Source organism: Aquarana catesbeiana, linkage group LG02 (genome assembly GCF_042186555.1).
Source record: "Aquarana catesbeiana isolate 2022-GZ linkage group LG02, ASM4218655v1, whole genome shotgun sequence".
Classification (NCBI taxonomy): domain Eukaryota; kingdom Metazoa; phylum Chordata; class Amphibia; order Anura; family Ranidae; genus Aquarana; species Aquarana catesbeiana.
Window position 1 is genome coordinate 652,000,365 of NC_133325.1, and position 24,018 is coordinate 652,024,382.

A 24,018-nucleotide genomic window follows, 5' to 3' on the forward strand; every position below is an offset into this window, starting at 1 on the left:
GCTACCTACAGCATACCACACTGTGTTCTGGGTTCGAGCTGAGACTTCCTGTCTCATACCTGGAACACAGTACAGTCTATCACAGCGGCTCTCAGCCATTCAGAGAAAGATGTATTCTATCAATGAATGCAAAGCTTCCTCTGATTGGCTGAGTCAGAGAGGCGGGCTGATGTCACAACCTCTGGCTCTGCCAATCAGAGAAAGCAATACATCGCTTTCTCTGAGCGCCACTGTGATAGACTCTACTGTGTTCCAGGTATGAGACAGGAAGTCTTGGCACGAATCCGGAACACAGTGCGGTATGCTGTACGTAGCCACAACTACATACAGTTTATACTGCACATTCAGCAGCCTCACATGTTAGTGAGAGACATAGTTCATTTGGGCCAAGCTGGCTTGGCCCAAACTAACTATGTAAAGTATATTAAAAAATGGAGTTCAGCTTTACCTTCTGCAATGCCCGGAGTTTATGGGAGAGGCTTTCAATCATGTGGCACTGCGATTGGCTGTAGAGCACTGATCATGAGCTGTCACAGTTCTGGGAGTGCCGATGGATTGCGCCCCAAAAAAAGACAGCAACTCGTATGTGTGGTGGCTGGGTGTTAAGGCCTGCCTGCCCTTCCACCGCATATATGTGTACAGCTGCCTTAAAGGCTTTAACCCCTTAAAGCCGGCTCCCGCTGGCCCTTTAGGGGGTTTGGCATTTCAGGAGGAAAGGCTTGTAACCATGTGACCGCCGTGATTGGTTGTCACAGCAGGCATATGATCAGATAACGCCCAATCGTAAGAAGCGATCGGGAGCTTTTCGCGAGCCGCTGATCATTGTGCCGAGAGCACACAGGGCGCGCTCTCGGCACAGCTCTATTGGCGCTAATGCATGCAAATATGCGGCCCCACTGCGCCAAGGACCAGCCGATGAGAGGCTGTATATTTGCGTGCAGTCGGCGCCTAGGGGTTAATATTCCTTAAAGTCCAACTCCAGAATCTGTGGGTACGTTTTCTTAATTTGACTATAGATGGATCAAAATTCAGCAGGTTCAGTAGGGAAGGTTGGAAATCGTGTTTGATCAGCATATGCAGCCTTCTGGGTGCCATGCTGATCAGTATATTCTGACAGCGGAGTCCCTGCTGTCATAATACAATAGCCCACCCAGGAGGATTCCTTCATCCACCTCCATTGTGTGGATGGAGGAATCCGTTTAGTTTTTTTGATCAGTCGGGGCTTTTTGATCAAAAAAAATAATAATTTTATTAGGAAAAAAAATTTTATTAATTAACCAGAACTAGTAGAGTACTGAAAAGCAAAAATTCCCTAAAATGGCTAAACACATATCTTATGAAAATATTCATAAAGATTCTATTAAAATTATTAATTTTGTATTACTGTCAAATTATGATTTTTCACAATTAAAGTAAATTGAAGGTATGTATAAATGAATTTATTCCACTAATGTATTTATGTTCAGTATTTTAGGTAAAATGCTTTGCTTTGATGTGTATTGTATAAAGCTATAAGGATCACAGCTTCTTTCACTGCTTAGCTCAAGAAGGGAGGAACTGACTTGACTGTAGAGATGATTCATGTGTTATATATGTGAAATTGTGATCTACAAGTCATTTCCTACAGATCACATACCTGCAGGCCCAATAGTATAGTAATGATTAAAGTATTTAATTTGGTCTCATTTTAAAGGTACTGTTTAGGATTTCCATAGCTGTTATATTACAGTATGTTATTACATTAGGTCCTAATAGGGGTAGGCAACCTTATAGAGGTGGGGATCTACCTGAACAACATGGAAAAGGTCAAAGATCACCTGGCACAGTATCGCCTCCTCACACCTGATTTAAACCTCTAATTGCTGTACTAGCAAGTATCAATCACGTGCATTACACAGCAATCATAGGTTTAAATCAGGTGGTGAGGAGGCAACATATTGCCACCTCTCCACCTGTAAAACGCACTCGGATTGCTTTTCAGAGGAGCAGCCGTGCCTTCTGTACTTATGAATGAACCCTTAGTTTCATTCAGCAGCGGCACCCTTAGGGCTCCTTCACAAGTATAATTGGGGGGTGGTAAAACCCTGTGGTTGAGTTGCCATTTTACCACCTGCAATATCTATCCCCTTAAGCCGCTGAGGCAGCAGCCAAAGGTGTACACCCCCTGTTGCTTTTGGTGGATGCTACCGCCTGCCAAAAGCGACCCATTCAAGTAAATGGGGCTACTTTGCAAGTGCCCCACTACTGCATGCTTCTGTGGGGTCCTAAGGGTTAAAGCAGGTGGTAAGAAAGAAACACAACACTGCCTGCTTGAACTGCTTGTTTGCTGTATGGCACAAGGTTGCAGGGTGCTTGCAGAGCATCCTCATTTACTTGAATGGGTCATGCTTGGCGGATGCTACACCCACTAACTACAACAGGGCGTATAACTTCATGTGTACACCGCTGACCACTACAGCTAAAGGGGTAGTGGTCGGGGCAGGGGTGGTAAAAACACATCTTAGCTATGGGTTTTACCACCACCAAAACTGCAAATTTAAATGGAACCCTTACTGTTCTGAGCCCCCTATAACACTGCTTTCACATTGATGTGCTGCAGTTTACCTGCACCGCGGGTGCAGTGCAGTGCATCTGCAACTTTTCTGGGTTAGGTGCGCTTTTGCCATAGACTTCTATTATATCCAGCAGGTGTGGTGCACTTTCAGAAAGAGGCTAAGCGCAGCAAACCCACAGGAAAAATGCAGGTACACTGCGCTGCATCTGCTGTGTGGGTAAACTGCAGCACATCAGTGTGAAAATTGCCCTATACTATTATGCCCAGTGTATTGCTTCACACTGACCTGAAGATCTCTTCTTTCCTGTTGCTGGCACCACTCTGGAGTCCACTAGGTGGGATAAGAGATGGAGTGCAGTTGGTATCACTCCACACGGGACAGGAGCCAGCACTACAGAGGAGGCATCAGCTTATGTGGCTCTTGCTCCCTGCTACAGCTCCAACTGTACAAGTAGTCCCTCTGCATTGCACTCTGATGCTCTGGAATGGCAGGTCAGCAAGCCCAGACCGCGATCTACCAGTCACCTAGCCGCGATCTACCAGTCACCTAGCCGTGATCTACTGGTTGCTGACCCCCGCATTAGAAGAATTGTGAGTGTTCTCCTTACCCACTTTAAGACCAGGCTAAAAAATTAGAGAATAAAATGGCAGTCGTTGCAATATTTTATGTCACGCTGTATTTGCGCAGCGGTCTTTCAAACACAATTTTTTTGGGGAAAAAATACACTTTAATGAATTCAATTTTAATGAATAAAAAAAAAAACAGTAAAGTTAGCCCAATTTTTTTGTATAATATGAAAGATGATGTTACGCCGAGTAAATAGTTGCCTAACATGTCATGATTTAAAATTACGTCCGCTCGTGGAATGGCGACAAACTAAGGTACTTAAAAATCTCCATAAGTGATGCTTTTTTATAGGTTACCTGTTAAGGCCTCATGTCCATGGACGTTTTAAAAAATGAGCTGCAAAGCTAGTACTGACGCCAGGAAAAAAGTGGCATTAAAAACACGATTTTTTTCGCGTTTTGCATTGGAATCAATGCACGTTTAGCCGCGCTAGTTTTCAGCCGTGTTTCTCTGTTTCTATTCAAAATCAATGGTTCCTATGGGAGCCCATTGATTTGAATAGAAGTCGCACCAGAAGTTGGATCCAGATGATCTGACTTGCGGTGCGACTTGTGTGCTGAGAATCTTGAAGGGGAGCCCCACCAAAATTTTGCATTAGGTTCCCCCCAAGATCCATATCAGACCCTTATCTGAACACGCAGCCCGGCAGGTCAAGAAAGGGGGGGACGAGCGAGCGCACCCCCCCCCACTGGACCATAACAGGCCACATGCCCTCAACATGGGGGGTAGGTGCTTTGTGGCAGAGGGGGCCCCTGTGCCCCCCCACCCCAAAGCACCTTGTCCCCATGTTGATGAGGACAAGGGCCTCTTCCCGACAACTCTTGCCCGGTGGTTGTTGGGGTCTGTGGGTGGGGACGTATCGTAACAAGGGGCCCCCCAGATCATGGCCCCCCACCCTAGGTGAATGAGTATGGGGTACATACCGCTTTTACCGGCGTCTGGTGTTTTTACATCTCTAGCACTAGAGCATCAGAACGCACTGGTCCTGGGGTTTTTTTGGAGCTTAAAAACGCCTATGCCACTTACAGCTCAAAAACGCCATGGTGGGCATGAGGCCATAGGCTAACATGGAGAGGCGTTTTTAAGCTGCAAAAAACGCTCACAAAAGCGTCTGTAAAAACATTCATGGGCATGAGGGCTTATGCCCCGTACACACGGTTGGATTTTCCGACGGAAAATGTGTGATAGGACCTTGTTGTCGGAAATTCCGAGCGTGTGTAGGCTCCATCACACATTTTCCATCGGATTTTCCGACACACAAAGTTTGAGAGCAGGCTATAAAATTTTCCGACAACAAAATCCGTTGTCGGAATTTCCGATCGTGTGTACACAGACGCACAAAGTGCCACGCATGCTCAGAATAAATAAAGATATGAAAGCTATTGGCTACTGCCCCATTTAGAGTCCAGACATACGTGTTTTACATCACCGCGTTCAGAACGATCGGATTTTCCGACAACTTTGTGTGACCGTGTGTATGCAAGACAAGTTTGAGCCAACATCCGTCGGAAAAAATCCTAGGATTGTCGGAATGTCCGATCAATGTCCGACCGTGTGTACGGGGCATTAGAGTTACAGGGGAGATCTTGCGTTAAAATTGCGGCAATACCTCACATGTGTGGTTTGAACACCGTTTACATATGCGGGCGCGACTTACATATGCGCTTGCTTCTGCGCGTGAGCTCGCAGGGATGGAGCGCTTTAAATTATTATTTTTTTCCTATTTTTTTATTTCTACACTGTCCCTTTATTTTTATTTTTTTTATCACTTTTATTCCTATTACAAGGAATGTAAACATCCCTTGTAATAGAAATAAGCATGACAGGTCCCGCTGCCTGTAAAAGTGATCCCGCAGTGAATGCGCCGCTTGGACCACTTTTATCGGAAAGCCAGCCGCCTGCTGTAAATAAAGATACTGGGGTTATGGCAGCTAGCTGCTGCCATAACCCCGGTATTTAATGTCAAATTAATGACGTGTATTTATAGTTAGGCGGTTGGCAAGTGGTTTAAGCTGCCCATCTATAGATCAGTCTGGTCAATCAATCTAAATATTAGATCTACCAAACATAAGTTAAAAGGTAAATAGTGGCGCTACTATTTACCTTTTAACTTATGTTTGGCAGATCTGGTTTAATCATACTTTTCTCTTTGAAGTGGCTGCTCTATTCATATTGGTTTTCCCTGTGGCGCAGTGTTAAGATCTTAGGTAGCAGCTCATTGTGAGATCTGATTGTGTAATAATCTAAATATCAGGCTCCCCTTGTCCGCCCGCTGGGAGAACACAATAGCTCTACAGGAGGGATTGCCCTATTAACACTGAATGTGTTGATGGAGGATTTAAATGATTCTCTTTCCTGCAACTATGGGTTGCAGGAAAGAAAATCACACCTGACAAATGAGAAAGGAAACTGACCAACAGTATCTCAGTAGATGCATGACTTGCATATTTTTATACAGCGTTTTTGAGCTTTGGTGTTTTTTATTAGCAAATAGAGAAAACTATTATCTGTTGCATCATTTGTTGCTAGGTATTTCAGCTTTTCCATTAGCTTTTCTTTTTTTATTACTATTATTTATTTATTATTATTTTTCTTCATTAGGGTAAGGGGTTAGAGTTAGGATTAGAAATTGGGGTTAGGATTAGGGTTATTTATTTATTTTATTTTTTATTTGTTAGGGTACTACTACTACTACTACTACTACTACCCCCCCCTAAAAAACTAAACACCCTAACATTAAATAAATGTATTATTAAAAATTCTTTTTTGCTCGGGTTTGAGTGTTTATTTATGTATTATTACATATTATTAATGTATTTTATTTACTCATAATGATTTTTTAGTTATTTGTATATTTATTTTACATTTATTTGATTATATATTATTACTATTTTATTTGTAAAAGAAAATTCATTTGAGCAGAAAATCAAGCAAAAACGCACAACAAAACGCAGGAATGCGCACAAAAATGCGCAAGCGGCACATTTCCATTAATTTCTATGAGAATAAAAACGTGCCAAAAACGCTCAAGTCTGCCCGATTTGAGCTACAAAAAAAGCTCCAGAACTTTTTTGAGCTTCAGATGTTTGGCTTCAGGCGAATTGGAATGGAGATGTAAATTATCTCCATAGAGAATAATTGATATTTTCTCCTCCAGTGTTTTGGAGCTTCGAGCTGCAAGCTACAAAGGTGTGAATGGGGCGTTTAGGTGCCTGGTCATGCCAAGATTTCATCAGAGATCATCAGAGACTGAATAAATATTAGTATATTACCATAGCTCCCAACTGTCCCTGATTTCGAGGGACTGTCCCTGATTTGGAGCAATGTCCCTCTGTCCCTCTGTCCCTCTTTCCTCCTCATTTGTCCCTCATTTTGGTCTGATCTATATCCACTTAAGGACCGCCTAACGCCGATTTACGTCGGCAAGGCGGCACGGGCAGGCAAAATCACGTACATGTACGTGATTTGCCTCTCGCGGGTGGGGGGTCCGATCGGACCCCCCCCCGGTGCCCGAAGCGGTCCCGTTCTGTTCCCCGGCGATCCGAGATGAGGGGGAGGCCATCCGTTCGTGGCCCCCCCCTCGCGATCGCCGCCGGCCAATGGGAACACTCCTTTGCTGCTGTATGCCAAACAGCAGCAAAGGAAATGATGTCATCTCTCCTCGGCTCGGTATTTTCCGTTCCAGCGCCGAGGGGAGAAGACATCAATGTGAGTGCACAACACACACACACACAGTAGAACATGCCAGGCATACAAAACACCCCGATCCCCCCCCCGATCGCCCCCCGATCCCCCCCCAATCACCCCCCCCCCCCTGTCACAAACTGACACCAGCAGGTTTTTTTTTTTTTTTTTTTTTTTTTTTTCTGATTACTGCATAGTGTCAGTTTGTGACAGTTACAGTGTTGGGACAGTGAGTATCACCCCCCTTTAGGTCTAGGGTACCCCCCTAACCCCCCCTAATAAAGTTTTAACCCCTTGATCACCCCCTGTCACCAGTGTTGCTAAGCGATCATTTTTCTGATCGCTGTATTAGTGTCGCTGGTGACGCTAGTTAGTGAGGTAAATATTTAGGTTCGCCGTCAGCGTTTTATAGTGACAGGGACCCCCATATACTACCTAATAAATGTTTTAACCCCTTGATTGCCCCCTAGTTAACCCTTTCACCACTGATCACCGTATAACCGTTACGGGTGACGCAGGTTAGTTCGTTTATTTTTTATAGTGTCAGGGCACCCGCCGTTTATTACCTAATAAAGGTTTAGCCCCCTGATCGCCCGGCGGTGATATGCGTCGCCCCAGGCAGCGTCAGATTAGCGCCAGTACCGCTAACACCCACGCACGCAGCATGCGCCTCCCTTAGTGGTATAGTATCTGATCGGATCAATATCTGATCTGATCAGATCTATACTAGCGTCCCCAGCAGTTTAGGGTTCCCAAAAACACAGTGTTAGCGGGATCAGCCCAGATACCCGCTAGCACCTGCGTTTTGCCCCTCCGCCCAGCCCACCCAAGTGCAGTATCGATCGATCACTGTCACTTACAAAACACTAAACGCATAACTGCAGCGTTCACAGAGTCAGGCCTGATCCCTGCGATCGCTAACAGTTTTTTTGGTAGCATTTTGGTGAACTGGCAAGCAAGCACCAGGCAGCGTCAGGTTAGCGCCAGTACCGCTAACACCCACGCACGCACCGTACACCTCCCTTAGTGGTATAGTATCTGATTGGATCAATATCTGATCCGATCAGATCTATACTAGCGTCCCCAGCAGTTTAGGGTTCCCAAAAACGCAGTGTTAGCGGGATCAGCCCAGATACCTGCTAGCACCTGCGTTGTGCCCCTCCGCCCGGCCCAGCCCAGCCCACCCAAGTGCAGTATCGATCGATCACTGACACTTACAAGGCACTAAACGCATAACTGCAGCGTTCGCAGAGTCAGGCCTGATCCCTGCGATCGCTAACAGTTTTTTTGGTAGCATTTTGGTGAACTAGCAAGCACCGGCCCCAGGCAGCGTCAGGTTAGCGCCAGTACCACTAACACCCATGCACGCAGCATACGCCTCCTTTAGTGGTATAGTATCTGAACGGATCAATATCTGATCCGATCAGATCAGATCTATACTAGCGTCCCCAGCAGTTTAGGGTTCCCAAAAACGCAGTGTTAGCGGGATCAACCCAGATACCTGCTAGCACCTGCGTTTTGCCCCTCCGCCCGGCCCAGTCCAGCCCACCCAAGTGCAGTATCGATCGATCACTGTCACTTACAAAACACTAAACGCATAACTGCAGCGTTTGCAGAGTCAGGCCTGATCCCTGCGATCGCTAACAGTTTTTTTGGAAGCTTTTTATTGAACTGGCAAGCACCAGCGGCCTAGTACACCCCGGTCGTAGTCAAACCAGCACTGCAGTAACACTTGGTGACGTGGCGAGTCCCATAAGTGCAGTTCAAGCTGGTGAGGTGACAAGCACAAGTAGTGTCCCGCTGCCACCAAAAAGACAAACACAGGCCCGTCGTGCCCATAGTGCCCTTCCTGCTGCATTCGCCAATCCTAATTGGGAACCCACCACTTCTGCAGCGCCCGTACTTCCCCCATTCACATCCCCCAACGAAATGCAGTCGGCTGCATGAGAGGCATTTTTATGTGCTCCCGAGTACCCCTACCCAACGAACCCCCCCCAAAAAGATGTTGTGTCTGCAGCAAACGCGGATATAGGCGTGACACCCGCTATTATTGTCCCTTCTGTCCTGACAATCCTGGTCTTTGCATTGGTGAATGTTTTGAACGCTACCATACACTAGTTGAGTATTAGCGTAGGGTACAGCATTGCACAGACTAGGCACACTTTCACAGGGTCTCCCAAGATGCCATCGCATTTTGAGAGACCCGAACCTGGAACCGGTTACAGTTATAAAAGTTAGTTACAAAAAAAGTGTAAAAAAAAAAAATATATATATAAAATAAAAAAAAATAGTTGTCGTTTTATTGTTCTCTCTCTCTATTCTCTCTCTCTATTGTTCTGCTCTTTTTTTACTGTATTCTATTCTGCAGTGTTTTATTGTTATTGTTATTGTTATTGTTATTATGTTTTATCATGTTTGTTTTTCAGGTATGTAATTATTTATACTTTATTGTTTACTGTGCTTTATTGTTAACCATTTTTTTGTCTTCAGGTACGCCATTCACAACTTTGAGTGGTTATACCAGAATGATGCCTGCAGGTTTAGGTATCATCTTGGTATCATTCTTTTCAGCCAGCGGTCGGCTTTCATGTAAAAGCAATCCTAGCGGCTAATTAGCCTCTAGACTGCCTTTACAACCCGTGGGAGGGAATGCCCCCCCCCCCCCACCGTCTTCCGTGTTTTTCTCTGGCTCTCCTGTCTCAACAGGGAACCTGAGAATGCAGCCGGTGATTCAGCCAGCTGACCATAGAGCTGATCAGAGACAAGAGTGGCTCCAAACATCTCTATGGCCTAAGAAACCGGAAGCTACGAGCATTTTATGACTTAGATTTCGCCGGATGTAAATAGCGCCATTGGGAAATTGGGGAAGCATTTTATCACACCGATCTTGGTGTGGTCAGATGCTTTGAGGGCAGAGGAGAGATCTAGGGTCTAATAGACCCCAATTATTTCAAAAAAGAGTACCTGTCACTACCTATTGCTATCATAGGGGATATTTACATTCCCCGAGATAACAATAAAAATGATTTAAAAAAAAAAAAAATGAAAGGAACAGTTTAAAAATAAGATAAAAAAGCAAAAAAATAATAAAGAAAAAAAAAAAAAAAAAAAAAAGCACCCCTGTCGCCCCCTGCTCTTGCGCTAAGGCGAACGCAAGCGGCGGTCTGTCGTCAAACGTAAACAGCAATTGCACCATGCATGTGAGGTATCGCCGCGAAGGTCAGATCGAGGGCAGTAATTTTTGCAGTAGACCTCCTCTGTAGATCTAAAGTGGTAACCTGTAAAGGCTTTTAAAGGCTTTTAAAAATGTATTTATTTTGTTGCCACTGCACGTTTGTGCGCAATTGTAAAGCATGTCATGTTTGGTATCCATGTACTCGGTCTAAGATCATCTTTTTTATTTCATCAAACATTTGGGCAATATAGTGTGTTTTAGTGCATTAAAATTTAAAAAAGTGTGTTTTTTCCCCAAAAAATGCGTTTGAAAAATCGCTGCGCAAATACTGTGTGAAAAAAAAAAATGAAACACCCACCATTTTAATCTGTAGGGCATTTGCTTTAAAAAAATATATAATGTTTGGGGGTTCAAAGTAATTTTCTTGCAAAAAAAAAAAAACTTTTTCATGTAAAAAATAAGTGTCAGAAAGGGCTTTGTCTTCAAGTGGTTAGAAGAGTGGGTGATGTGTGACATAAGCTTCTAAATGTTGTGCATAAAATGCCAGGACAGTTCAAAACCCCCCCAAATGACCCCATTTTGGAAAGTAGACACCCCAAGCTATTTGCTGAGAGGCATGTCGAGTCCATGGAATATTTTATATTGCGACACAAGTTGCGGGAAAGAGACAAATTTTTTTTTTTTTTTTTTTTTTTTTGCACAAAGTTGTCACTAAATGATATATTGCTCAAACATGCCATGGGAATATGTGAAATTACACCCCAAAATACATTCTGCTGCTTCTCCTGAGTACGGGGATACCATATGTGTGAGACTTTTTGGGAGCCTAGCCGTGTACGGGACCCCGAAAACCAAGCACCGCCTTCAGGCTTTCTAAGGGGCGTGAATTTTTGATTTCACTCTTCACTGCCTATCACAGTTTCGGAGGCCATGGAATGCCCAGGTGGCACAAAACCCCCCCAAATGACCCCATTTTGGAAAGTAGACACCCCAAGCTATTTGCTGAGAGGTATAGTGAGTATTTTGCAGACCTCACTTTTTGTCACAAAGTTTTGAAATTTGAAAAAAGAAAAAAAAAAAAAGTTTTTTCTTGTCTTTCTTCATTTTCAAAAACAAATGAGAGCTGCAAAATACTCACCATGCCTCTCAGCAAATAGCTTGGGGTGTCTACTTTCCAAAATGGGGTCATTTGGGGGGGGTTTGTGCCACCTGGGCATTCCATGGCCTCCGAAACGGTGTTAGGCAGTGAAGAGTAAAATCAAAAATTCACGCCCTTAAAAACGCTGAAGGCGGTGATTGGTTTTCGGGGCCCCGTACGCGGCTAGGCTCCCAAAAAGTCCCACACATGTGGTATCCCCATACTCAGGAGAAGCAGCTAAATGTATTTTGGGGTGCAATTCCACATAGGCCCATGGCCTGTGTGAGCAATATATCATTTAGTGACAACTTTGTGCAAAAAAAAAAAAAAAAAAAAAAAAGTGTCACTTTCCCGCAACTTGTGTCAAAATATAAAATATTCCATGGACTCAATATGCCTCTCAGCAAATAGCTTGGGGTGTCTACTTTCCAAAATGGGGTCATTTGGGGGGGGGTTGTGCCACCTGGGCATTCCATGGCCTCCGAAACTGTGATAGGCAGTGAAGAGTGAAATCAAAAAGTTACACCCTTAGAAATCCTGAAGGCGGTGATTGGTTTTCGGGGTCCCATACGCGGCTAGGCTCCCAAAAAGTCCCACACATGTGGTATCCCCGTACTCAGGAGAAGTAGCTGAATATATTTTGGGGTGCAATTCCACATAGGCCCATGGCCTGTGTGAGCAATATATCATTTAGTGACAACTTTTTGTAAATATTTTTTTTTTTTTTTTTTTTTGTCATTATTCAATCACTTGGGACAAAAAAAATAAATATTCAATGGGTTCAACATGCCTATCAGCAATTTCCTTGGGGTGTCTACTTTCCAAAATGGGGTCATTTGGGGGGGTTTTGTACTGCCCTGCCATTTTAGCACCTCAAGAAATGACATAGGCAGTCATAAACTAAAAGCTGTGTAAATTCCAGAAAATGTACCCTAGTTTGTAGACGCTATAACTTTTGCGCAAACCAATAAATATACGCTTATTGACATTTTTTTTACCAAAGACATGTGGCCGAATACATTTTGGCCTAAATGTATGACTAAAATTGAGTTTATTGGATTTTTTTTATAACAAAAAGTAGAAAATATCATTTTTTTTCAAAATTTTCGGTCTTTTTCCGTTTATAGCGCAAAAAATAAAAACTGCAGAAGTGATCAAATACCATCAAAAGAAAGCTCTATTTGTGGGAAGAAAAGGACGCAAATTTCGTTTGGGTACAGCATTGCATAACCGCGCAATTAGCAGTTAAAGCGACGCAGTGCCAAATTGGAAAAAGACCTCTGGTCCTTAGGCAGCATAATGGTCCGGGGCTCAAGTGGATATAGTTGTATATAAAATGAACTTTTTATCTATCAAAAAGTGTTTTCCAGCGCTAAACCTTTCATCTGATTTCTAAATCGCTGCATCTGTAAATTCCAAAAGCCAATATAAAGGAATTGTACAATTCTCCTTTAAGGGGGTGTGGCAGGGGGTGCGTCCTATGCCTGCATACTTTTGCTGATAGGTGTCCTTCATTCCCATCTCAAAAAGTTGGGAGGTATGTATTACTCCATTCTGAAGAAAGCCCTTGTAGAAGACATAAGCACCAACAACCTTGGAGGAGGGTTAGAAAAGGCTCAAGAAATGTGAGGCTACAGTTCTAAACCTTGCTGAAATGAAACAAGAGCAATCACAATAGTAACGTTTACATGAGAAGTCAAAATAAAATCAGTTCTTTCTCAAAAAGTGAATAAGAGCAAAGCTTTTGGCACAAAAGGAAGGTTCTATCAAGGTAAGATGTTCCTGTGGGGTGACCATGCTTCAACAAGGTAGCAAACATTACTCAGCTAAAAATTGTACTAGGAAGGTCTTTCCTGGCTCCCAAATCACTTTTGGAGAAACATTACCTCCAATGTTTTGCATTAAATCCACTAGTCATCAAGCAAACCACATCTTCTTCCTGATCTTCATAATGCTTTGAGAATGGACAAAAATAACACAATGCTCAAGGTAGACAGGACATTAGCAACTAGGGCTTTTGGAATGCCAGGAATCCCCTTGAACAAGAAAATTAAATTACAAAAATACAGTACGTTAGATGCCCTTTATCCAACACAGACTGTTGATATTACAGGGTTTATTGTAACTACAAACATAGATACATTGGTAGATACACGGATAGGACACTGATGTAATCATAAAGCTTCAGCGATTTTCAGAATAAGTATGCAGCAGTTACAGAGCTGCTTCTTTTTGTCGACCGGGCACAACTCTAATGTTGAATTACAACATCTGCTTTGTGTGAAGACTCTTGTTTTTGTTTCCTCATGTTGTAAGTGCTCAAATTGAACAATGTAAATTCATCTAAATAACTTAACCACTAAGCTCATTATTTATGTTAACATGAGTCCCGCCTGGCAAAAACCTTTAAAGTGGTTGTAAACCCCCACTTACCTACAGACAGGGCCTTCTTTAATATTGATTGGATCCTGGGCAAAACTTTTCTTGCCCCCCCCCCATGCAGTTTTGCTCTCCACCTGCTCTGAGACATACAATAAATAGCAGCTAGACTCAAAATCAGTTTACTGAATCAGATCAGGCAGCTATTGCGATTGGTTGCCAGAGGTTACAGTGCATCATTACCGCGCACCGACTGGTTGCTAGAGGTTACAGCACACATTACGGCTCACTGATTAGTTGCTAGAGGTTACAGCACGTGATTTCTCTTTGTTGATTGGTTGCTAGAGATTACTGTGGATATGACTTCAGGGGGGCATGATATACATATCAATGCTGCCGCCCGCCGCTATTTACATATGAATGCTGATGCTATTTACATATGAATGCTGGTAATTTACATCTAAACACAGGGTCTGCAGGTGAGTCATCTGTACACAACAATAGGGCAGAGCTGGGCAGCATTAGTAGCAGCACTTCACACTGAGATATTGGGAGACAGCACAGGACTAAAACCTCAAGGGACGAGGGAATTTAAACCAGGATAGTTGGCAAGTATGAGGCAGCTGCTTTGGGCCCCACAACAATGACAGGGCCCAGGGCAGCTGCCCCTTTTGCCCTGCCTTAAAAACAGCCCTGCCTAGAGATAAGCCTATAACAAGGCTTACCTGTAAGTACCTTGAATATCTCCTAAACTTGTACAGTTTTGGAGATATTTAGTATATGCGCTGCTGCCAACGTCATTGGTCGCATGCGCATTAAAGAAACAGGCTGCTGTGCCATTTTTCAGGACTCATGCCGTGACCACCGTGCACATGCGCGGGAGTGACGTCAACGCGGCTCCGGCCAATTACAGCGCCGGAGCTGCGAACCCGGAAAGTAACTCCGGTGGAAGATGTCTGCACTGTACTCTGAGGGCCGACGCCGATCCAGGGCATGGTTCTAAGGTAAGTATTTCATAATGAGCTAGTATGCGATTGTTGAGTATCTGTATATTGTATTGTTAAGTACCTGTGTATTGTTGAGTATTAGTGTCAGGAAGCTAGTTGTTAGGTAATTTGGACAGGGTATATTTCCCAATCCTCATTAAATTAGTAGGTACGATGCCCAGCGGGTGTGGAGATGCGACTCGGTGTACATCTTGCGGCATGTATGTGTTCCTTGATCATCTGATTGAGGGCAAATACTGCTGTGCAAAATGTAAGCACATTGTTTCCCTGGAAGCCCAGGTTCTGAATCTAGGTAAGCAACTGTCAGCACTGAGAAGACCCTCCATACTAAAGGAGAGCCGGGAACATACCCGGCAGGTGCCAGCACAGAGGCGGGTGGAGACAAAGAGGTGCAGGCACTAGAAAAGAGTAGATAGGTGACAGTCAGGAAAGATAGAGGGGGAAGTGCCAGGGAGGCCGATCTTGGGCTGGAGTATGCCAATAAGTACGCCCCATTGAGTGACATTGGTGAAACCGGTCAGAGATCAGCACTGCTGGAGCTGAGGGACTCTCCTAGCTGCCGGGGGAAGAACTTCTCTAGTGAGAGTGGGGGGGAGGCGAAGGGAAAGGATACACAGATTCTGGTGGTAGGGGACTCAATTCTTTGAAGGACAGAGAGGGCAATCTGTGACAAAGACCTGAATCGCTGAACTGTATGCTGTCTACCGGGCTCTCTGGTTCGGCACATCACGGATCTGGTGGACAGATTACTGGGAGGGGCTGGGGAAGACCCGGCTGTCATGGTGCACGTTGGCACCAATGACAATGTCAGAGGCAGATGGAGTGTCCTAAAGAACGATTTTAGGGACTTAGGAGCTAAATTGAGGAAAATGCCTTCCAAGGTAGTATTCTCATGAATACTACCGGTACCTCGAGCCACACCAGAAAGGGAGATTAGGGAAGTAAACAAGTGGCTGAGAAACTGGTGTAGTAAGGAGGGGTTTGGGTTCCTGGAGAACTGGGCCGACTTATCAGTCGGTCACCAGTTCTATAGAAGGGTTGGACTGCACCTAAATGAGGAGGGTGCAGATCTGCTGGGAGTGAAGGTGGCCGAAAAGTTAGAAGGGTTTTTAAACTAGGCAACAGCGGGAGGGTCCAGAGGTAGAGATAGTCAGTGCAGAACATATTCCAGAGGGTACTATTGGGGGCATTAGTGGTAGGTTGACTAAAGCACATAAACCCGAGGTAAGTATAGTAACAAGTTCTATTTGCACTCTCGGGGAACACCCAATAAGAGGACAGTATGCGACCAGTCTAAACTACGTGGCATGTTCACCAATGCCAGGAGCCTGGCGGACAAGATGGGTGAACTAGAGATGCTGTTGAACGAGGAGGATTTAGATTTTGTGGGGATTTCAGAGACCTGGTTCAACAGCTCTCATGATTGGCTGGCAACCATTCAAGGGTATTCCCTTTATCTCAGGGATAGAGAGGGTAAAAAAGGGGGAGGGGTATGCCTATACATCAAGAATAATGTACAAGTGAATGTGAAAGATGACATCAATAAAGGAGCTAGGGAGGAGGTGGAATCCTTATGGGTAGAGCTCCAAAGAGATGAAGCTAAGGGGAAAATAATACTGGGAGTATGCTATAGGCCTCCTAACCTGAGGGAGGAGGGGGAGACTGACCTCCTATCACAATTTGGATTAGCAGCAAGGATGGGAAGTGTTATCCTTATGAGGGATTTTAATTATCCAGACATAGACTGGGCAGAGGGAACCACGCATTTGTCTAAGGCTCGCCAGTTCCTAAATGTCTTGCAGGACAATTTCATGGGTCAGATGGTAGACGCACCAACTAGAAACAAAGCGTTACTAGATCTACTGATTACCAACAATACAGACCTGATCACGGATGTGGAAATATTGGGCAATTTAGGAAACAGCAATCACAGGTCAATTAGCTTCTGTATAAATCACACAAATAGGAAACATAAGGGGAATACAAAGACACTGAATTTCAAAAGGGCCGACTTCCCTAAACTACGAACCTTGCTAGAAGATATAAATTGGGATAAAATCTTAGGAACAAAGAACACAGAACACAGAGGAGAGATGGGTTTGCTTTAAGTGCATATTAAATAAGGACATTAGCATATGCATCCCATTGGGAAATACATTTAAAAAGCGAACAAAAGTCCTGGATGGTTTAACTCCAATGTAAAAATGCATATAAAAGCAAAGGAGAAGGCCTTCAAAAAATACAAGGCTGTGGGATCATCAGCATTCAGACTTCAACAAAGAATGCAACAAGAAATGTAAGCGTGCAATTAGGGCGGCTAAGATAGAACACGAAAGACACATAGCGGAGGAGAGCAAAAAAAAAAAAGTACCATATTTATCGGCGTATAACACGCACTTTTCCCACGGGGGAAATCGTGGGTGCGTGTTATACGCCGAACTCTGCCATCTGTGAGGCCCGCCGACATTGAACGAGCCGAGCCGAGTGTACTGCGTACTTGGCTCCGCTCACAGTCACGCCCAGTCCCGCCTCCTAGCCTTTACGCCCCTCCATTGGACCGGTGTTGTGTCCATCATAGGAGCCGGGCCAAGGGGGCGTTACCGCGAGCGGAGCCGAGTACACGAGAGGAGCTGAAGATCATGGCGGCGGGGGGCGGCGGCTAAATTTAAAACAAAAACATGCTGCAGATGGAAACTGAAAGGCTGCAGATGGAAACTGTAAGGCTGCAGATGGAAACTGAAAGGCTGCAGATGGAAACTGTAAGGCTGCAGATGGACACTGGAAGGCTGCAGATGGAAACTGTAAGGCTGCAGTTAGAAACTGTAAGGCTGCAGATCGACAGTGGAAGGCTACAGATGGACAGTGGAAGGCTACAGATGGACACTGGGGAAGGCTGCAGGTGGACAGTGTGCAAGGCTGCATTGATGGGCATTTAAAATGTAAGTTTTTTTCCTTAACCACTTGCCGACCGCCTCATCCCTATATACGTGAGCAGAATGGCACGGGTAGGCAAAATCACGTACCTGATACGTGATGCCTTCCCGCGGGCGGGGGGTCCGATCGGACCCCCCCCCCCGGTGCCATAGGCGGTCGGCTCTTGTTCGTGGGCGATGAGAGGTCAGGGGGAGGCCATCCATTGATGGCCACCCCCTCCCGATCGCTCCCAGCGATTCAAATGCTTCCTCTCCCTCTGTAATGTAAACAGAGGGAGAGAAAGTGATGTCATCTCTCCTCGAGCCGGTCTTTTCGATCCGGCGCCAAGGAGAGAAGACATCCAAGTAAGTTGCACCAACACTACACTTCCAGTAGAACACGCAGGCACACTTTTCACCCCCCGATCACCCCCCGATCACCCCCCTGTACCCCCTGTCACACTGACACCAATAGCAGTTTTTTTTTTGCATTGGTGTCAGTTATAAGTGTTAGGGCAGTTAGGTTAGCCCCCTTTAGGTCCAGGGTACCCCCCTAACCCCCCCTAATAAAGGTTAACCCCGTGATCACCCCCTGTCACCCGTGTCGCTAAGCGATCGTTTTTCTGATCGCTGTATTAGTGACACAGGTGACGCTAGTTAGGGAGGTAAGTATATAGGTTCGCTGTCAGTGTTTTAGAGCGACAGGGACCCACATATACTACCTGCTAAAGGTTTTAACCCCCTGATTGCCCCCTAGTTAACCCTTTTACCAGCGATCACCGTATAACTGTTACGGGTGACTCTGGTTAGTTAGTTTATTTTTTTATAGTTTATTATAGTTTTAGGGCACCCGCCGTTTATTACCTTATAAAGGTTTAACCCCCTAATTGTCCGGCGGTGATATAAGTTACGTTTTTAGGGTCAGATAAGGTCTGCGTCGCCCCAGGCAGCGTCAGGTTAGCGCCAGTACCGCTAAAACCCACGCACGCAGCATACACCTCCCTTAGTGCTATAGTATCTGAGCGGATCGATATCTGATCCGATCAGATCTATACTCCCCAGCAGTTTAGGGTTCCCTGAAACGCAGTGTTAGCGGGATCAGCCCAGATACCTGCTAGCACCTGCGTTTTGCTCCTCGGCCCAGCCCAGCCCAGCCCACCCAAGTGCAGTATCGATCGATAACTGTCACTTACAAAACACTAAGCACACATAACTGCAGCGTTCGCAGAGTCAGGCCTGATCCCTGCGATCGCTAACAGTTTTTTGGTAGCGTTTTGAATCAGTCGCTAACAGTCAGGAGCTTTTTTGCCTGTGAGTCTCACTAGTGTACCCCTAAATTTAGAGCCCAAAATGGCAAATCGAAGGTACACTAGTGAAGAGGCCTACACGTTTCTGAGCATGACAGATAGTGAAGAGGAAGTCACTCATCTGTCAGATTCAGGCTCAGAATACGATCCTGTAGAGGACAGCGGCTCCATGACAGATAGCTCTGACGACGGAGTTGTGGTCCCTGCTAAGGTCAGGCGTACCAGACCCCGAACTTCTTCTGTCCTTGAAGTGCAAGAACCGCAGGGCTCTCGTATGGAGCAGAGAAGTACTAGTGCCGCTATTCCTTCTGGTGAACTGGCAAGCACCAGCGGCCTAGTACACCCTGGTCGTACATCCAGCACTGCAGTAACACTTGGTGACGTGGCGAGTCCCATAAGTGCAGTTCAAGCTGGCGAGGTGGCAAGCACAAGTAGTGTCCCGCTGCCACCAAGAAGACGAACACAGGCCCGTCGTGCCCATATTGCCCTTCCTGCTGCATTCGCCAATCCGAATTGGGTACCCACCACTTCTGCAGCACCCGTACTTCCCCCTTTCACTAGCCAACCCGGAATTCAGGTGGAAACAGATGACTTTATGTTACTGAATTTTTATTTGCTGTTTTTCACCGAAGATCTCTATAGATCTATTGTGGACCAAAGCAATTTATACGCTGGTCAACACATCGCCACTAATCCCCAGTCCTCCCTTGCCAGAGATTGGAAACCAATTACGGTTTCTGAATTTAAGATCTTTCTGGGCCTTTCCCTCCTCATGGGCTTGAATAAAAAGAGTGAGTTGCAGTCATATTGGTCCACTGACCCAATTTACCATTCGCCCTTGTTCTCTGCTTCCATGGCCAGGGCACGATACGAGCAGATTTTGCGGTTCATGCACTTCAACGACAATGAACTCTGTCGTCCTCGTGGAGACCCTGGATACGATCGGCTCTACAAAATTCGGCCCCTCGTAAACCACTTCAACCAACATTTTGCAGACTTGTTTACTCCCCATCAAGTTGTCTGCGTTGATGAGTCCCTGGTTAAGTTTTCTGGCCGCTTGTCATTCAAACAGTACCTTCCCAGCAAGCGTGCCAGATACGGGGTCAAGATGTATAAGCTCTGTGACAGGGCCACAGGCTATACATGTAGTTTTATGGTTTACGAGGGCAAAGATAGTCACGTAGAGCCGACAAACTGCCCTGACTACATAGGAAGTGCTGGCAAGATTGTGTGGGACTTGGTGTCACCCTTATTCGGAAAGGGGTACCACTTGTACGTGGACAATTATTACACGAGCGTGCCACTTTTTAGCCACCTTTTTGATCATCAGATTGGAGCATGTGGCACCGTGCAACCTAATCGCCGGGGCTTTCCCCAGCGGCTTGTAGATTCCCGTCTTAGGCTGGGGGAGAGAGCCTGCTTGCAGTGTAATAACTTGCTCGCTATGAAGTGGAGGGACAATAAGAATGTTTTCGTTCTTACCTCCCTTCATGCAGACACGACGGTCCAAATTCCTACGGCGACTGGTGTTGTGGAGAAACCCCTCTGTGTCCACGAATATAACCTTAATATGGGAGGGGTGGACCTCAACGACCAGTTGTTGGCGCCGTACCTAATTGCCCGTAAGGCCAGACGCTGGTACAAAAAAGTGTCTGTTTATTTATTTCAATTGGCTTTGCTGAACGCTCATGTGCTATACAGAGCTTCAGGACAGACTGGATCCTTCCTTAAATTCCAGGAAGAGATCGTCAGAGCCCTTCTGTTTCCAGACGGTGCTCCACCTCACCTTCCCCAACCAAATGCAGTAAGCCAGCTGCATGAGAGGCATTTTCTTTATGCCTTCCCGAGTACCCCTACCCAACGAACCCCCCAAAAAAGATGTCGTGTCTGCAGCAAGCGCGGATTTAAGCGTGACACCCGGTATTATTGTCCCCTCTGTCCTGGCAATCCTGGTCTTTGCATTGGTGAATGTTTTGAACGCTACCATACATTAGTGGAGTATTAGCGTAGGGTACAGCACTGCACAGACTAGGACACACTTTCACAGGGTCTCCCAAGATGCTGTCGCATTTTGAGAGACCCAAACCTGGTACCAGTTAAAAAAGTTAAAGTTACAAAAAAAAGTGTAAAAAAACAAAAAAAAGTAAAAAAAAAGAAAAAAACACAAAAAAAATATATAGAATAAAAAAACCAAAAATAGTTGTTGTTTTATTGTTCTCTCTCTATTCTCTCTCTATTGTTCTGCATTCTATACTGCAATGTTTTATTGTTATGTTTTTATCATGTTTGCTTTATAGGTATGCAATTTTTTTATACTTTGTTTTTTTATTGTTAACCACTTTTTTGTTTTCAGGTACGCCATTCAGCTGCAGAGCGGATTTATTTATCTTGACAGCATTAGCGTTTGCTCCCACGATACATAAAGCCGTGACTCCAGCGCTGTCGGAGGTGATTTCACCACCACAGTTACATACTTCAGCGTATATGCCGAAGCGTGGGGGCAGCAGTGGGTGGAGGAGCGATTTGCTCCTGCCTTTTGCGGGAGGATGCCCCCATGCTTCGGCATATATATATTTTAGGTAGGCACAGGTTGCGTTAAATGTTTTATTTTTTACTATGTTTTTTTTTGTATTTTAGTTTGCAGGTATGGTAAGTATTACTGTTATACTGTAATGTTACTTTGTTTTTTTGTTAACCATCATTTGCTTAGCAGGTACGCCATTCAGTTGCAGCACAGATTTATTTATCTTGACAGCAACAGCGTTTGCTCCCACGATACATAAAGCCGTGACTCCAGCGCTGTCGGAGGTGATTTCACCACCACAGTTACATACTTCAGCATATATGCCGAAGCGTGGGGGCAGAAGTGGGTGGAGGAGCGATTTGCTCCTGCCTTTTGCGGGAGGATGCCCCCATGCTTCGGCATATATATATTTTAGGTAGGCACAGGTTGCGTTAAATGTTTTATTTTTTACAATGGTTTTTTTTTTGTATTTTGCTTTGTAGGTATGGTAAGTATTACTGTTATACTGTAATGTTACTTTGTTTTTTGTTAACCATCATTTGCTTAGCAGGTACGCCATTCAGTTGCAGCACGGATTTATTTATCTTGACAGCAACAGCGTTTGCTCCCACGATACATAAAGCCGTGACTCCAGCGCTGTCGGAGGTGATTTCACCACCACAGTTACATACTTCAGCATATATGCCGAAGCGTGGGGGCAGCAGTGGGTGGAGGAGCGATTTGCTCCTGCCTTTTGCGGGAGGATGCCCCCATGCTTCGGCATATATATATGGTGCATGTATGCCCATCATTAGAAGTGGTTGGATGAAGGGAGGTATTCTAATGGTGGGCATACCCACCGATCAATATCTTTTTTTCGTTCAGCCCACAGGCTGCATGAAAAAAAAGTTTACAATGTATGCCCAACAAGGACCAGCAACGTACTGGTATGTTGCTGGACTTTGAGTGGTTATACCAGAATGATGCCTGCAGGTTTAGGTATCATCTTGGTATCATTCTTTTCAGCCAGCGGTCGGCTTTCATGTAAAAGCAATCCTAGCGGCTAATTAGCCTCTAGACTGCTTTTACAAGCAGTGGGAGGGAATGCCCCCCCCCCCCACCGTCTTCCATGTTTTTCTCTGGCTCTCCTGTCCCAACAGGGAACCTGAGAATGCAGCCGGTGATTCAGCCAGCTGACCATAGAGCTGATCAGAGACCAGAATTGCTCCAAACATCTCTATGGCCTAAGAAACTGGAAGCTACGAGCATTTCATGACTTAGATTTTGCCGGATGTAAACAGCGCCATTGGGAAATTGGAAAAGCATTTTATCACACCGATCTTGGTGTGGTCAGATGCTTTGAGGGCAGAGGAGAGATCTAGGGTCTAATAGACCCCAATTTTTTCTAAAAAGAGTACCTGTCACTACCTATTGCTATCATAGGGGATATTTACATTCCCTGAGATAACAATAAAAATGATTTAAAAAAAAATAAAAATGAAAGGAACAGTTTAAAAATAAGATAAAAAAGAAAAAAAAAATAAATAAAAAAAAAAAAAGCACCCCTGTCCCCCCCTGCTCTCGCACAAAGGCGAACGCAAGCGTCGGTCTGGCGTCAAATTTAAACAGCAATTGCACCATGCATGTGAGGTATCACCGCGAAGGTCAGATCGAGGGCAGTAATTTTAGCAGTAGACCTCCTCTGTAAATCTAAAGTGGTAACCTGTAAAGGCTTTTAAAGGCTTTTAAAAATGTATTTAGTTTGTCACCACTGCACGTTTGTGCGCAATTTTAAAGCATGTCATGTTTGGTATCCATGTACTCGGCCTAAGATCATCTTTTTTATTTCATCAAACATTTGGGCAATATAGTGTGTTTTAGTGTATTAAAATTTAAAAAAGTGTGTTTTTTCCCCAAAAAATGCGTTTGAAAAATCGCTGCGCAAATACTGTGTGAAAAAAAAAAAATGAAACACCCACCATTTTAATCTGTAGGGCATTTGCTTTAAAAAAATATATAATGTTTGGGGGTTCAAAGTAATTTTTTTGCAAAAAAAAATATTTTTTTCATGTACACAAAAAGGGCTTTGTCTTCAAGTGGTTAGAAGAGTGGGTGATGTGTGACATAAGCTTCTAAATGTTGTGCATAAAATACCAGGACAGTTCAAAACCCCCCCCAAATGACCCCATTTTGGAAAGTAGACACCCCAAGCTATTTGCTGAGAGGCATGTCGAGTCCATGGAATATTTTATATTGTGACACAAGTTGCGGGAAAAAGACAAATTTTTTTTTTTTTTGCACAAAGTTGTCACTAAATGATATATTGCTCAAACATGCCATGGGAATATGTGAAATTACACCCCAAAATACATTCTGTTGCTTCTCCTGAGTACGGGGATACCACATGTGTGAGACTTTTTGGGAGCCTAGCAGCGTACGGGACCCCGAAAACCAAGCACCGCCTTCAGGCATTCTAAGGGCGTAAATTTTTGATTTCACTCTTCACTGCCTATCACAGTTTCGGAGGCCATGGAATGCCCAGATGGCACAACCCCCCCAAATGACCCCATTTTGGAAAATAGACACCCAAAGCTATTTGCTGAGAGGTATAGTGAGTATTTTTGCAGACCTCACTTTTTGTCACAAACTTTTGAAAATTGAAAAAAGAAAAAAAAAATATGTTTTTCTTGTCTTTCTTAATTTTCAAAAACAAATGGGAGCTGCAAAATAC